This window comes from Polypterus senegalus, chromosome 18, assembly GCF_016835505.1.
Source record: "Polypterus senegalus isolate Bchr_013 chromosome 18, ASM1683550v1, whole genome shotgun sequence".
NCBI classification, from domain to species: Eukaryota; Metazoa; Chordata; class Cladistia; order Polypteriformes; family Polypteridae; genus Polypterus; species Polypterus senegalus.
The window spans coordinates 88,228,797-88,242,815 of record NC_053171.1 but is presented as its reverse complement, the minus strand read 5'-3'; the positions used below and the strand labels follow the sequence as shown (position 1 = coordinate 88,242,815).

Here is a 14,019-nt window from a genome sequence, read left to right as displayed (position 1 = left end):
AATTTATTATGATTTTTTTTCTGGTTAGACTTATTAAAAACTAGCTGTGTCAACCAGGAAATTTCATAAGACAATGGGCATCTGTTACAGCGTCATCAGTTAATTGGGTGTATCAGAAGTACTAAGTAACAAACTGAGTGCTTTTCTGTATACAATATTTGTAGGTTTGTTTTTTTTTTTAAATAATTTAATATTATTGACAAGTAGTGTGGATAGCAATTAGGGTTTTGGACCTAAGACTTCAGACCCTGAGGTTGTGGGTTCCAATCCAGGTTACTGACACTTTACCTGAATGTGTTCAAACTGCAAAAACAAAAGAAATGTAATCTATTGTATATCCAATGTTGTATTAAGGCATTAGTAGAATAAAAAGAAATAACAATACTATTAAGTCACAGGAGCTGCTTACTCTTGCACATGAACAATTGCCCGTGAGCATTATGAAAGGTTAATTGGGACCAATCAAACTAATAAGAAAGAAGTAAACAGTTTATTCAGAGATAGATAGATAGATAGATAGATAGAGTAGATAGAGTAGATAGAGTAGATAGAGTAGATAGAGTAGATAGAGTAGATAGAGTAGATAGATAGATAGATAGATAGATAGATAGATAGATAGATAGATAGCCCGAACACCATCAGACAGACACCTGGTCCTAGTATAACACGCGCTTTTAATTACAATAAAGTCCCCAACACAGTCCCTCACAGCACAAAGTGCTCCAGCACCATTCATCCTAAATCACAGGCCTTTTAATGTTCGTGGGCCACCTTTGCTCCTTGTGCTGGAACTTCGTCCTCCTCCGTCCACCTCAGATGCCTCAGGGATTTCAGCCTGTCCTCCCAATTACTAATGAACTTGTGCCCATCCACTATTGAATCTATCCTGACAGGACACACTACTGCCTGGTTTGGGAACACCACGCAGCAAGACCACAAAGCTCTACAGAGAGAGTAGTGCGATCAGCCAAATGCATCAATGTATATGCACTCCCTAACTTTGAGAAAATCTACACCAAGCGATGTTGGACCAGGGCAAAGAAAATTATCATTCATACTGGCAATCCCAGCCTCTTTTCTGTACCGTAGCCGGGTAAATGCCACCACTGATTGAGGAGGAGGTTTTTCCACAGTTCATCCATATTTTGAATATGGAATATATGAATCCCTATTGTTAACTCTCTTACATTATGCTATTTAAGTTATTTCTTTATTTATTGATTATTTCTCACATATTTAACATTCTGCTAATGGCTTTTGATATTAAGAAAGTCATGTATTATTGTATTTTTATATTCTTCTTAAAAGGCACAGTCATTAGAGTTGAGCAACTATGCATTTCACTACATATTGTACTGTATGTATAATTTGAATGTGACAAAAAATTGATTTGATTTGTTTTTGCCACAGTAATTCTATTTCAAATCTATTAATGGAAGGAATGCAATACAGAAAAAATAAATCACATGATTTTCCAGAAGAAGCGTATACCCACTCTTGACAAAATGGATATCCGATTACTGCTTCTTTCTTCTTTTCCTAGTGACTTAGCTTTTGTTTATGGTCATTGCAAAACACAGTTTTACAGGAAATCGTATTCTTTTGAAATGAAACAGGTAATCAGCTATGTTTCCTCTAAGGTACATGGGTGTGCAGCTGCACACCTTTTTTCTGGGTGTCATGTAGCAATTTTGAACTACCATACTACTGTTATCACACTGCTTACTTCCACTACAGTGTGGCAATGTGGAAGAGCCATGCAATTGTTTTTGCACCTTTCACCCTTTGGTAATGCACCTTAATGCAGACCCAGAACGCATCTAAGTGTGAAGTCGAAAGCAAAAAATGCTGCTTGCTAAACACTGAGCTTTGCTTCTTCACTTTCCATTTCCCAAGCTGTTCATGTCTCTTTTATCATGTCCAGGACACCTCCCCGTGTCTATGTGTATATACATATATTTATGTGTGTTTGTGTGTATTGTCACAAACTTGCGCATGGGAGACAGTTTATGGGCTCAAACAAATGTGTTTCTCAGCCAGACCAGGAGTTGGCATTGTCCGCTGACACTTTCTCCTCTTTTTCCCCTCTGCACACCATCAGAAGAACCCGTCTCCTAAAGACATTACGTCTGGTTCCAGACCCCTGAACCCGCCTCTTCCTGCCTATGGACTATATAAATGCTATGTTTCTGTTTATTGGTGGAATCCCCAACTGTTTATTGGCTTTTTCTCTTTATTTTATTATATATAGAAAGACAGAGAGAGACAGAATAGTGTAAATTAAGCATCCACATTATATAAATATTTAACATGTAGGCTCTAACATATCATTTTAAAACTTTTCCTTCGCATTATTTAAACACTACTATGCTTCCTACACACCGAGTCAAGAATTATTTCATTAAGTATTAATACTACTATTATAAAAAAAAGACCTTATTCATGTCTTAACTATGCCAGCCTTTTCAAGTAACTTGGCAAATAACATTTGCTGATTTTATTCTATAAATCTACATAATGGCCCAAGGTCACACTCTGCTTGTGTCTCTTTCAGTAAGTAATAAATGAGTGAAACGTGATGCAAAAAATGTACAGGTACTCCTTGTGTGGATGTGTAACAAGAATGTAAGTTTAATGTCACTGTGCTCTATACAAGAAATTATTTTATAAATTCACTCACATGTGCAGGCCAAAGTTAGCACACTGAAGCAGCATTTAGAAACTGCTGGTCTGGTATTTGAAGAGTAAAGGGGACAACTGCAAAAATAGGCATTGGACTATTCCTTAATGTTAGAGATGAAATTGAATCCTTTCCTTTCCTTGTTTGGAAACCAAGGAAGGGCCTACATGTGGAGAAGACAGTATATAAACACTTGGACAGCAGCCAAACACTTCGAAGCCGATGGACGGATGAAATTTACGTCATCCGTCCTGAAAATCCTTTCAGCGCAGTGACAAAAGATGACAGACTGTATTTATCAAGATCCCACCTTGATAAAGTTGGTCATGGCTTCCCATCTGTTATGTCGCATAAATCGTCATTAAAGAAAGCAAAGTTATTTTCTCTTATGTGATTTTTACTGCCGTATCACTATGGGAGGGATATCGCCTTTTACATTATATCTATATAGTTTCTGGTTACTTAAAACGCCGCAATTTAAAAGAAGTTATTACAATTAGGGAGCTATTGCCCCTAAAGGAAACAGGATGTCAAATACATTAAAGGAATAAGTATCTTATTTCGAAAATGTATTCTAGAACTTACCCTTTGGTAAAGAAATACTACATGCAAATTTTAAATATTTTAAATACTAGCTTCAATGACTGTTCTTTAAACTGTATTAAACCTGCATCTGATACAAACAACTGCATAACCATTCTAGTCAACAGACAATGCTATCATTTACTTCAGTTCAAAAATCATCTTTAAGGGGCTGCTACTAAACTAAAAATAATGCTTATCAATGCTCATTAACACAGCTTTATAAAATAAAAACTGAAATATAGACTGATGCTGACATCAATTACCATTCTGTACCTAGATTAACAATGCCTGTATCATAGGAATGCAAAATTACTGAAAAATGCATCCTTATCATTTTTATAACTCCTTAGGATTTTACATTACTGAATTTGTTTTAATGTAATTTAATAGGAATATAACTTTTGACATATTCAATATCTAAAATAATTCATGCCTAAATAATCTTGTAATTTGTGACAAAAAAAGGTTAGAATCAATTGAAAAACACAGAGAACGAGGTTTAATCCATGCAGGTTTTGTTCCTGAACTAAACCTCTGGGTTATATACACACAAAATACATGTTTTATTTGAAACAGTGTAAAGATGACTATAAGATGCTGGTCTTAGAGGCAGAGTTTCAAAGAAAAGGCCCTCTCTGAAGTTGACATATTAAAAGAAAAGGTTAAAATGGTCAAAAGTTTGGAATCACCCAGAAATCCACCACCGAGCATCTGTGTTCTTTTTCCCAATTTAACGCTCTTGTTTTGTACAAGCTATTTAAGCAAGCAGTGAACTACAAACTCCGATGTCCTTATCCTCCTATCCAGTTGTGCATCTGGGCCTTCCACTTCTATTTCTATCCTAGATCCAGTTTGCCCTTTTCTCTCAAAACAGTAGTATGTATGAAACCTTTAGTTTCTTAGCGGTCTGTCACATGGAACAACCTTCATTTCTAAATGCAACACTCTCATGTGTTTCTTGAGAAAGTTGTTTCAGTGTAGCCATTTGTGAACCCAGAATTGAATTTTAGGAATGCCAGGATCTTGCAATCCAAGGAAAGACAATTAACTTACATTATTTAACAGAATAGTAATGTTTAAACCGTAACAACAAAATTACAAATGTTTCCCTAATAACCAATAAACATGATAACTTAAGAATAAGCTACAATTAGAAAACCAGAGTTATGGCTACTAACAATGGGGCTTCATAGACTTTTGGGATCAATCTCTTATATATATTTCTCTTCTGGTTCATCCTGCTTCCACTTCAAAACCGGTCCCATCCACACGCAGCCAACACGGCATTTCTCCATTCCTATTCGTCCTATTCCAAACCCTTCCCCACACTGCCTACCTCCTCCCATACACCTTGCTATTTTCGCTATACTGCGACGGTTGTTTCCTAAACCTTTGTTATAAAATGAACGACAGTATCTTCTCTGTCGACGGGTTTTTGTACAACGTCATCTCTATTCCGGGATCCGGCAACTGCCTCTCTTATAAATATTTCTCTTCTGGTTTGTCCTGCTTCCTCACAAAAGGTCTTTGCAACGGAACAAGACTCATCGTTACCCGAATACATACAAATATTATTGAGTGCAAACTGATCGCTATCCAAGATTCTGGGAATGAAGATTGTTTCAGAATTTATCTCCTTCCTTCCAGCACCAATCTCCCTTTTAAATTTAAACGCACACAATTCCCACTCAGACTCGCCTTCTCCATGACTATCAACAAATCCCAAGGACAAACGTTTGCAAAGATTTGCGTTAATCTATAACAACTAGTCTTCAGACACGGTCAGTTGTACATGGCTTTTTCCAGGGTTAGATCTTTCGATTGATTATCTGTTGTCTCTACCAAAACGCCGATTCACAACTGCGTCTTTCAAGAAGTATTTCTTTCTTCTTGATTTCTGAATTCCTTTCTCACCGTTTTCCGTTCCTATTCTTATATCACCGTATGCTACAGCGGGGGTCACCTAGTAAATTATAAACCAGTCATTTTAAACAGTAAATGCCATTTACAACAATAGAAAAGTCTTGGCTATATTTGACAAATTAAAAAGTATTATATTTCTATCAAAAACAGGAACTTGTCTGGGTGATCCCAAATTTTTGAATTCTACTGTACAATATAATGGTACGGTTTTCATATTAAGTTAAAGACAACAATGTAATAATATAACACCACAATGACTTTTATTAGATGAACACAGAAATGTTAGTGATGAAGAAAGCTTACAGTGATGCAGAAAGCTTACAGTGATGCTGTTTCACAAGGAATGGTGTCTGAGGTGAAATCAGCACAAAACTGAAAGCTAAGAGCAGAAATAGCAAATGGCAACTATGGTGGGAAAGCAGACACTCCTGGATTGAAAAAACATGCATTAGTTCAAGGTGTAAAACTACTAGCGGTGGGAATTGCCACCTTCATGATGCAATATCATCCTAATTCTTGGTTCACAGTATAAGAATATCACAATTAGTGATGTTTTAAAATACAACTTGCTGAAAAATTTAAATTTTGAAATGTATTATGTATCTTTTTAATCTGATTGAAGATACAGTTTAAATCATAAGCATAACAGAGCGACACATTTTTCCCTAACAAGAAAAATGCATGATTCTCTACATCCAAAATTCAGTATTTTAATAATCTCCACAGTAAAACTGAAAAATACTCAATTATGATGCATTAAGCACATTCCTTCTAATATATCGTCTGGAAAAGCCCTTGTGAGGCGAGAGCAAATGATGTTAGTATGGTCGTCAACCTTACCACAATCAATAATTCGAAATGTTTGATATATAAATCATTGGTCAAAATATACAATTGCGTGTTTTAAATCTATGGAGCAACATAAATGTATGTTGTTATGATGTGCATGTAGGCCATTACACGTGCAAAAGTTCGCTGATGACACTGCTATTGTGGGCTGCATCAGGAGTGGGCAGGAGGAGGAGTACAGAAAGTTAATCAAAGACTTTGTTAAATGGTGCGACTCAAACCACTTACACGTTAACACCAGCAAGACCAAGGAGCTGGTGGTGGATTTTAGGAGGCCCAGGCCCCTCATGGACCCTGTGATCATCAGAGGTGACTGTGCAGAGGGTGCAGACCTTTAAATATCTGGGAGTGCAGCTGGATGACAAATTGGACTGGACTGCCAATACTGATGCTCTACGTCAGAAAGCTCAGAGCAGACTATACTTTCTGAGAAGGTTGGCATCCTTCAACATCTGCAGTAAGATGCTGCAGATGTTCTACCAGAAGGTTGTGGCGAGTGCCCTCTTCTACGCGGTGGTCATTTTTATTACTATTTAAATTAATATTGTTTCTTTGTATCAGTATACTGCTGCTGGATTATGTGAATTTCCCCTTGGGATTAATAAAGTATCTATCTATCTATCTATCATTAGTATGCAATTTGCACAATGAATCATTACACCTGTGTGCACAGGCAAATGTGATGAGCACTCCAGTTCAGAGATACTTATAAATGTTTCATAATAAGTGACCATTGGGACAATCCTGTAATGCTTTCCATCCCCTTACTATTTTATATAAAAACATTAGCCTCCTTTTCATTTGCTTCATTGTAGGTCAGCCCACCTTTAGGGCTCGTTTATACTTCACGCTCAGAACGCCTACACGCCCGCATCATGGCTGCCACGCGTTCCCAGTGTTCATTTGATGCGTCCTCTGAGCAGGTCCTCAGAAATTAACGAGATGTGCGCGCGAGTTGCAGTACCAGCAAAAAGTTGGGGGGCGCAGTGTGCTAAAAGTCGGAATGTGATGTCAGAGTCTCTGGTTACTGTCTACAGAAAGCCTCTATGCGGATCCTGCGGGATGTTTGATGAATGGTTCAATGTGGTGAAGCAAAATGCCGAAATACAAATGCATTCGTGGTGCTTTTATATTCAAGTGTTGCATAGTCCCGATAGTAATGACAGGATACATTTTCAAAGTCTCACATAACATTTTTTGTGCCGTCTTTTTTTTTTTTTTTTTGCAACTTCACAACAGCAACATATTGTACGGCGCTGTATTTGAGCCACAGAGAAAAAAAATTAAGGACATGGTGAAAACATGTATTTTGTGATTAAAGTGGAAATTTCGGCTTTAATCTCGAAATGTCCACTTTAGCCTCGTAGTTGACTTTATCATTAAAGCAGACCATTGTAAACGTCATCCCAGTTTTTAATCACTACGAGCTTCTTGGACCTGACAGCAGCGGCAAGCAGCAATAGATAACCACACAGAACACATTTAATGCATGATATTCCAACTCTCTGTACATTTAGAATCTTTAGATTTATACTTGATATCACTTTCATGATGAAATGCATTAAAGTACTGTATGTATGTTACATTTTACAGATAAATCGTTTATTTTGTTTAAATAATGAATACTGTTAATAATTACACACATGGGCGTGACATGTTGGCGGAGCGGTAGCACTGCTGTCTCGCAGGGAGTCACGTCACTGGTTTTCCCTGCCTGGAGTTTGCATGTTTCCTTGAGGGGTTTCCACAGTGAGCTACGATTTCCTTCAAAAGATATGCAGATTTGGGGGATTTGGTGCCGCTAAAATGACACCAGTGTGAGTGTGTGTGTAATTGTATTCACCTTGCGATGAGCTGAGGCCTCGTCCAGGGATTGTTTCTGCCTCGTGCTCAATGCTAGCTAAAAATGGACACATCCTTGGATTGATGGATTTAATCATTAAACATCCTTTTCAGAGATATTGCGGTAAGGTGTATTTGGAATTTAATTGGTGTTCCAGGCAATTCACAACACAGAGAAGCCGAACCTGTTCTCACCGTGATAATATCTTGCACTGCCACCTGCTGGATTCCTCCAGATTTATGTAAAGTATGTGTGCAAATATAAACAGTAAAACGCTTGCGTAGCAGGAGCATCCTGCTATAAACCCGGCCTTACACTTCATGCACAGATTAGCTCAGACCAAATCAGGATGGGAGAAAACAAAAAACATCGATCGGGCTTGCAAACACTATAGCCAAATGCCATGAGTGATTTCTTTCCCGTAACACTGTGAAAGCCAAAAGGAACCCACATAAATAGTTGTCTGAATGTGAACATCTCATTTAGTATTGTATGAACTACTAGGGTGGGAATATAGATGCAAAGCATTTTGTTTTGCAAGTAAGTAATAATAAAATACACTGCACCTAGACTACAACAAATAGGACAAATGTCAGCACTTCTGTAAATATTCCTATACCTTAATTTGGTTAAAAAAATTCTAATTGTTGTCCTCAGTGTATTAATAATATACTGCAATTAAAAAAAACTACTATACTCTATTACTATTTATTTTTTCCCCCAACTTCTAAAACTGCAGAGGGCAGAATCTAGTCAATCATCATTTCAAGAATAATTTGTGAAAAACTCCACAGAAAATTATAACAAAATTGGTCTGAAATGCAAAAACCACAAATTACATTTGTCAATATATCTCCGTGACTGCATTTGTGTATTGGGCAGCCAGCAAGAGGACAAAGTGATACGATTAGACAGATGATCCACTATCACGATCACCGTAAACAGATTCAGAATACTACTAACATAAAAAGTACAACCATCAGGCTCTTTAGGCGTTTTTAAGTGTTGTTAAATGTCTAATGACAGGAATCGTTTATTCAAGATAAAATGTGTAAAAAATGCATTATTTCTCATCATATTTCCTCTTTTTGCCCGAAGAAGTTGCACGGTCAGTGCTGATGAAAAGCATCTCCACAGCCGGATACTGTCACTACCATACTTCTACACGGGGTTATTGACTCAGATGCAGCAACATTTGGTTTGCATCACACATTGATCTATGAATTTTAGTCAAAAACTTAGTTTTAGTCTTATCGGGTCATAACAGATCTTTCCAAATCTTTGCTGCTTTACTCCTGTGCTTTCTTGTACACGTGTAGGCCATTAGATGATTCACTTTAGCACCAGATTTTTCCTTACAGTCCCTCAAAATGGACCAATAAGATGCAGAACTCATGATATCATTTACCGGGGCACCTTTACTCCCCATATAGTAACTGAGCTATGTAGGTATTTCAAGATGATTGTTGGTCTCTCAATAGCCCTCACTGCAAAGAAGGCTTCTTCAGATGCAAACTTTCCATGGCTGTCCCTTTCAAGGTAATGTGTGTGGTGTGTTGCCGCCTCTTTTTTCGTCATTATTACTCCAACTGTGCTCAGATGAAGAGGCAGACATTTCTAACCCTCTATCAACTTCTAGTGATACTCTGATCAATCAGCCACAGATCTAGACTGGCCGATTTTCATCCAAACTGACTGATAAATTAGCCAATCTCAAAATACTGTACTTTTTTTTTTTTTTTTTAAAGAAACTGCTTTTCTAAGTTTAATGGTAATTTAGTTGGTGTGCATAGACGGCACGGTGGCGCAGTGTGTAGCGCTGCTGCCTAGCAGTTAGGAGACCCGGGTTCGCTTCCCAGGTCCTCCCTGCGAGGATTGCATGTTCTCCCCATGTCTGCGTGGGTTTCCTCCCATAGTCCAAAGATATTCAGGTCAGGTGCATTGGCGATTCTAAATTGCCCCTAGTGAGTGTGTGCCCTGCAGTGGGCTGGCTCCCTGCCTGGGGTTTGTTCAAGTTTTAGTGAAGCATTGGACACTAAAAGAAAGAGTATAATAAATATAGAGAATTCCGTTACCCTGTTCTGGGGAAAGTTGCAAAGAATGTAGCTATGCAGTAAGCCGTTTCATGTTCCTTGCAACACTCTTTAGCCATAAAATGAACTTTAGTAACAATATTTCACAATACAATCTATTTATTGATAAATTGAATTTCTAGGTATAATCTACTGCGGTGGGCTGGCGCCCTGCCCGGGATTTGTTCCTGCCTTGTGCCCTGTGCTGGCTGGGATTGGCTCCAGCAGACCAGTGTTAGGATATAGCGGGTTGGATAATGGATGGATGGATAGTTGGTGTGCTCTCTTTTTACGCAAAGTATTATGGTACTAGAGCAGGGGTCCTCAATCCCAGTCCTGGAGAGCCGCAGTGGCTGCAGGTTTTTGTTCTGACCTGGTTGCTTAATTAGAAAGCAATTCTTGCCAATAAAGCACTAACAAGCTATGAAATTAAATTAACTCTGCTATGTCAGGTCATTCTCATATCCTAGATTTTCTTTCCCTTTCTATCATGCAAATGATTTGAAGGCTAAAATGGACGAGTAATTCTCAGTCCTTCACTTTTTTTCTCTTCATTTTTCTTCCAAGTATTTAATTAAACCCAATAGTGCAGATAAATACACACAGGTGTAAATGTAAATAAGCTAAATGGAGAAATGCTGCTCTCTCTTGTCATTTGCATGTTATTGATAATAAGGAGCAATTAAAATAGCTGTTTAAGACAAAATTAAGCAATAAGGGCTCAAAATCACTAAAGTGAAGCAGAAGTGTTACTTTAGCAATAAGTGCTTTTTATTAAGAAACTGGGTTGGAGCAAAAACCTGTAGCCACTGCGGCTCTCCAGGACCGGGATTGAGGACCCCTGTACTAGAGGAATCACAAATGTTTTTTGCTGCGGGAACTTCCTATAAATAAAGAGCAGACCAAACTTTGAGACAGAGTTAAGACAATAATACTGTATTGGCTTTTACATTAAAGAAAGGGGAGTAATCAACTAAGAAAAGGGGACATGAGAAGTCGTTCTGTACATGGACAGGAACGGCAAAATAGAATTGGAGAGTTGGACCTTTTCATTTTAACCTGTAATTAAAATGGACACTATTCGTTTTTAGTGTGGAAAGTACAGCAGCACTCAAATTGTACTGGCAAAAGGACTGACAGTGATGCTAAGTACTTTGTTATCTCGCACTTGAGCTAAGACTACACGTTAATTAGCAAGTGTTTCCCAATACCTCTCGTGACTTACGCAGTTCTTAATCTCGTTCGTAAATTGACGGCTGAACTGACTAACTCGTTACTTTTAACGTTGTTCCTTATTTGGATTTCTTTCCTGAGAAAGACAGAGGTTGCCTTAAGTATATCACAAAAACACGGACGCTCTTATTTTGGACACCTAATGACAACAACAACTATAATATCGATGTTGCAATAAAAATATCAAATTATGTTTAGAAAACGGATGGATAGACGGATAATGTATGCTACATATTAATACAAAAGAGGCTCTTTATACCTTAAACACCTATAGCCAATTTGAATACATAATGAGTTAACCGATCACACTCGCCATTTAATTAGTCGCATCCTTTAAAGTCGGAATGTAGCTCGCCCCTTAGTACCAGCAATGGTTTCAGTTGTTGTAACAAGTGCGCAACTCAACTAAAGATGCCGTTTGAGGCAATGCTGTCCATGAAGCCAAGTCGCAGGTCTAACTGTCCTTTATAATACAGAAGAAGGAAATGTGAAACTTAACACACAGGGATACTTCCAGTATTCGTTTTCCAACTTAAAAACTGGGGAAATATGCTTATACTGTACTAACTTTATTACAGAAAATTAAAATACTACAAGAAACCATAGTTTGTCGATGGCATTTTCTCTTAAAATTGCAACAAATGCCACCTTTCGCATTGCCGCATATTTCATTCTGCAGCTGGATGCTTTAAGTCAATTGTAATTAAAACGCTGCTTATAAATTTTTACAAAAAAAAAAAAAGTATGGGTTAAACTTTTGTGATCCAGCAATTAATTACAACAGATACTACCGTTATTTAATCTAAATTACAGCTAATCTATTATTAAACAGAAAGTTGATCTATTAACAGATATTATTGACATTTTAAAGGCTTTGGTGAAAGCCGACTTTTTTGCAAGTAAAGCAACATCGACAGCAAAACCTGAACTAACGCAATACTAACAACACAATACTGGTTCCTCTTTTTTATTCCATACTACATATAGATAATGCAGAGAAGAAAAGAAAAGCTTCCTTTTTCTTTCAGTTGCGCTCGTTCAATGCCTAAACAACTTAACGGTAGTAATGACAAAATTACTTATGCTAAAAGAAGATAATATAGCTTACCTTCTCTTTGCTTAAAAAAAATCACAGAAACTGAAAATACATCCTGTCCTGCAACTGACTAGTTTCTCAACGCAGCTATGGCAACTTAAACTGGCCGCCCTGTAACAGGAAGATAATAAAGACCCGGCTCGTCCTTATGATCGCAGGGAGTTGTAGTTTTATTTCTCTGGGTCGTTACTACAAAAAGGCAGGATAGGGACACGTTTAGAACTACATTTCGCACAATTTCCGGTTATGACAGCCGACGCGTCTCTGTGCAAGAGTGAGGGCGAGGACTAGAAATTGGCGTCTCCCAGCATGCCTGAATCAATGCGCCAATCTAGCCGCCCTTTTTAAACAAATACCGCTAGTAACCCCCCCTTAAGAGACAGGCGGAATGTGTGCAATCCCTTTGACCCCCTGAATGTCAAAAAGAGCAGTTAACGAAACGCCCTCTTGTGCTTCAGTGCTGGCAAATGACAGAATTTATCTTCAATGACTTGGAAAGACAGGTTCATGATTACTTTATCACCAATTTATCTCCCTTGATTTATTTATGTTTGTAAAGAAGAACATTTCGGACGTATACATGTTCTTTCATATTATGGGGTTCTATCACCTGATTACTCATGCACAGACTGTAAAACTTACGAAAAGAAAAAAAAAGATACATTTGAATTTATACTATGTGGGCATGCATGGGTATCAAATTGTTGCATATAATAACATTAATACACACTACACTGATTAAAAAAATTCCAACAAGCTTCGTCAAAATTAAACAGAAACAATGTAAATGTAGTTTTAAATGTATAATTGAAGAAAAAACGCACCCATCCGGGGTTACTACAGCTACACAGTCGGGCGCAAAGCTTATTTGACTTTTTTTCTACTAATACAAAACTTCACATGAACCCAAAATGCCTCAATGATTATACAGTTAACGGGTTTTACTCGATTCTTACTAATGAAAGGAAAAACACAACTTAATACTTAGAAACCGCCTTACGCTCAGATAAAAAAAAATGTTACAAGATGCAGCGGCACGGGGGCGCTGCTGTCTCGCGGCCCTGGAAGGCTGCTCTGTACTTTAAAGGATCCTTTTGTCGATTTAGCCTCTGCTTCTGGTAAACAGGGTTTCATCCTTTTATCTTAAATGGCAACATTAAATGAACCCGATATGAGAGGAGGTGCGCCTCAGTAACCCATACGATGGTTCAGCACCCCGTCCAGGACGCTAAATTGGATACAATCTGGAAAATAGATACACTGAGCACCATTTTTGCTGCATTGTTATAGAATATTTGTTTTACTTGGAATTTTAACAATGAAATTGACAAATGAAATTCCGCCCATATTGCGTGCATATAAGAATGACTGGCGACTCGGAACGACCCCGTGAGAGTCAGTGTGCCCAGTACTGGACTGGCATCCTTCTTTTGAACATTACAGGCGTTCGAGAAATCCAAACAAAAATCGAGTTATTCTTGTACCGAGACAACCACATGCTTGATTACGGATATACAGTATATATATATATATATATATATATATATATATATATATATATATATATATATATATATATATATATATATATTATAACTGCCTTCCATAAAACTGTCTATAATTAATAAGGCATGCATATGATATTCACAATCATGGCCCCCATATTCTAACGCGGGCCCTTCACCTAGGTTTAAGGAAAACGTGATACCCAATAGGATTTAAAATAAAATAAGCGAGG

At 37.6% G+C, this 14,019-nt stretch overlaps 1 protein-coding gene across 1 annotated transcript in view; it reads right to left on the bottom strand.

Moving 5' to 3' along the window:
• Positions 1-12,413, bottom strand: part of LOC120518755 (centrosomal protein of 128 kDa-like) — a 190,187-nt gene extending 177,774 nt beyond the window's left edge. The window contains exon 1 of the mRNA XM_039741707.1: positions 12,294-12,413. The gene's annotated coding sequence lies outside the window, so the exon portion shown is untranslated. The remainder of the gene's footprint in view (positions 1-12,293) is intronic.
• Between the last annotated feature and the right edge of the window lie 1,606 nt (positions 12,414-14,019).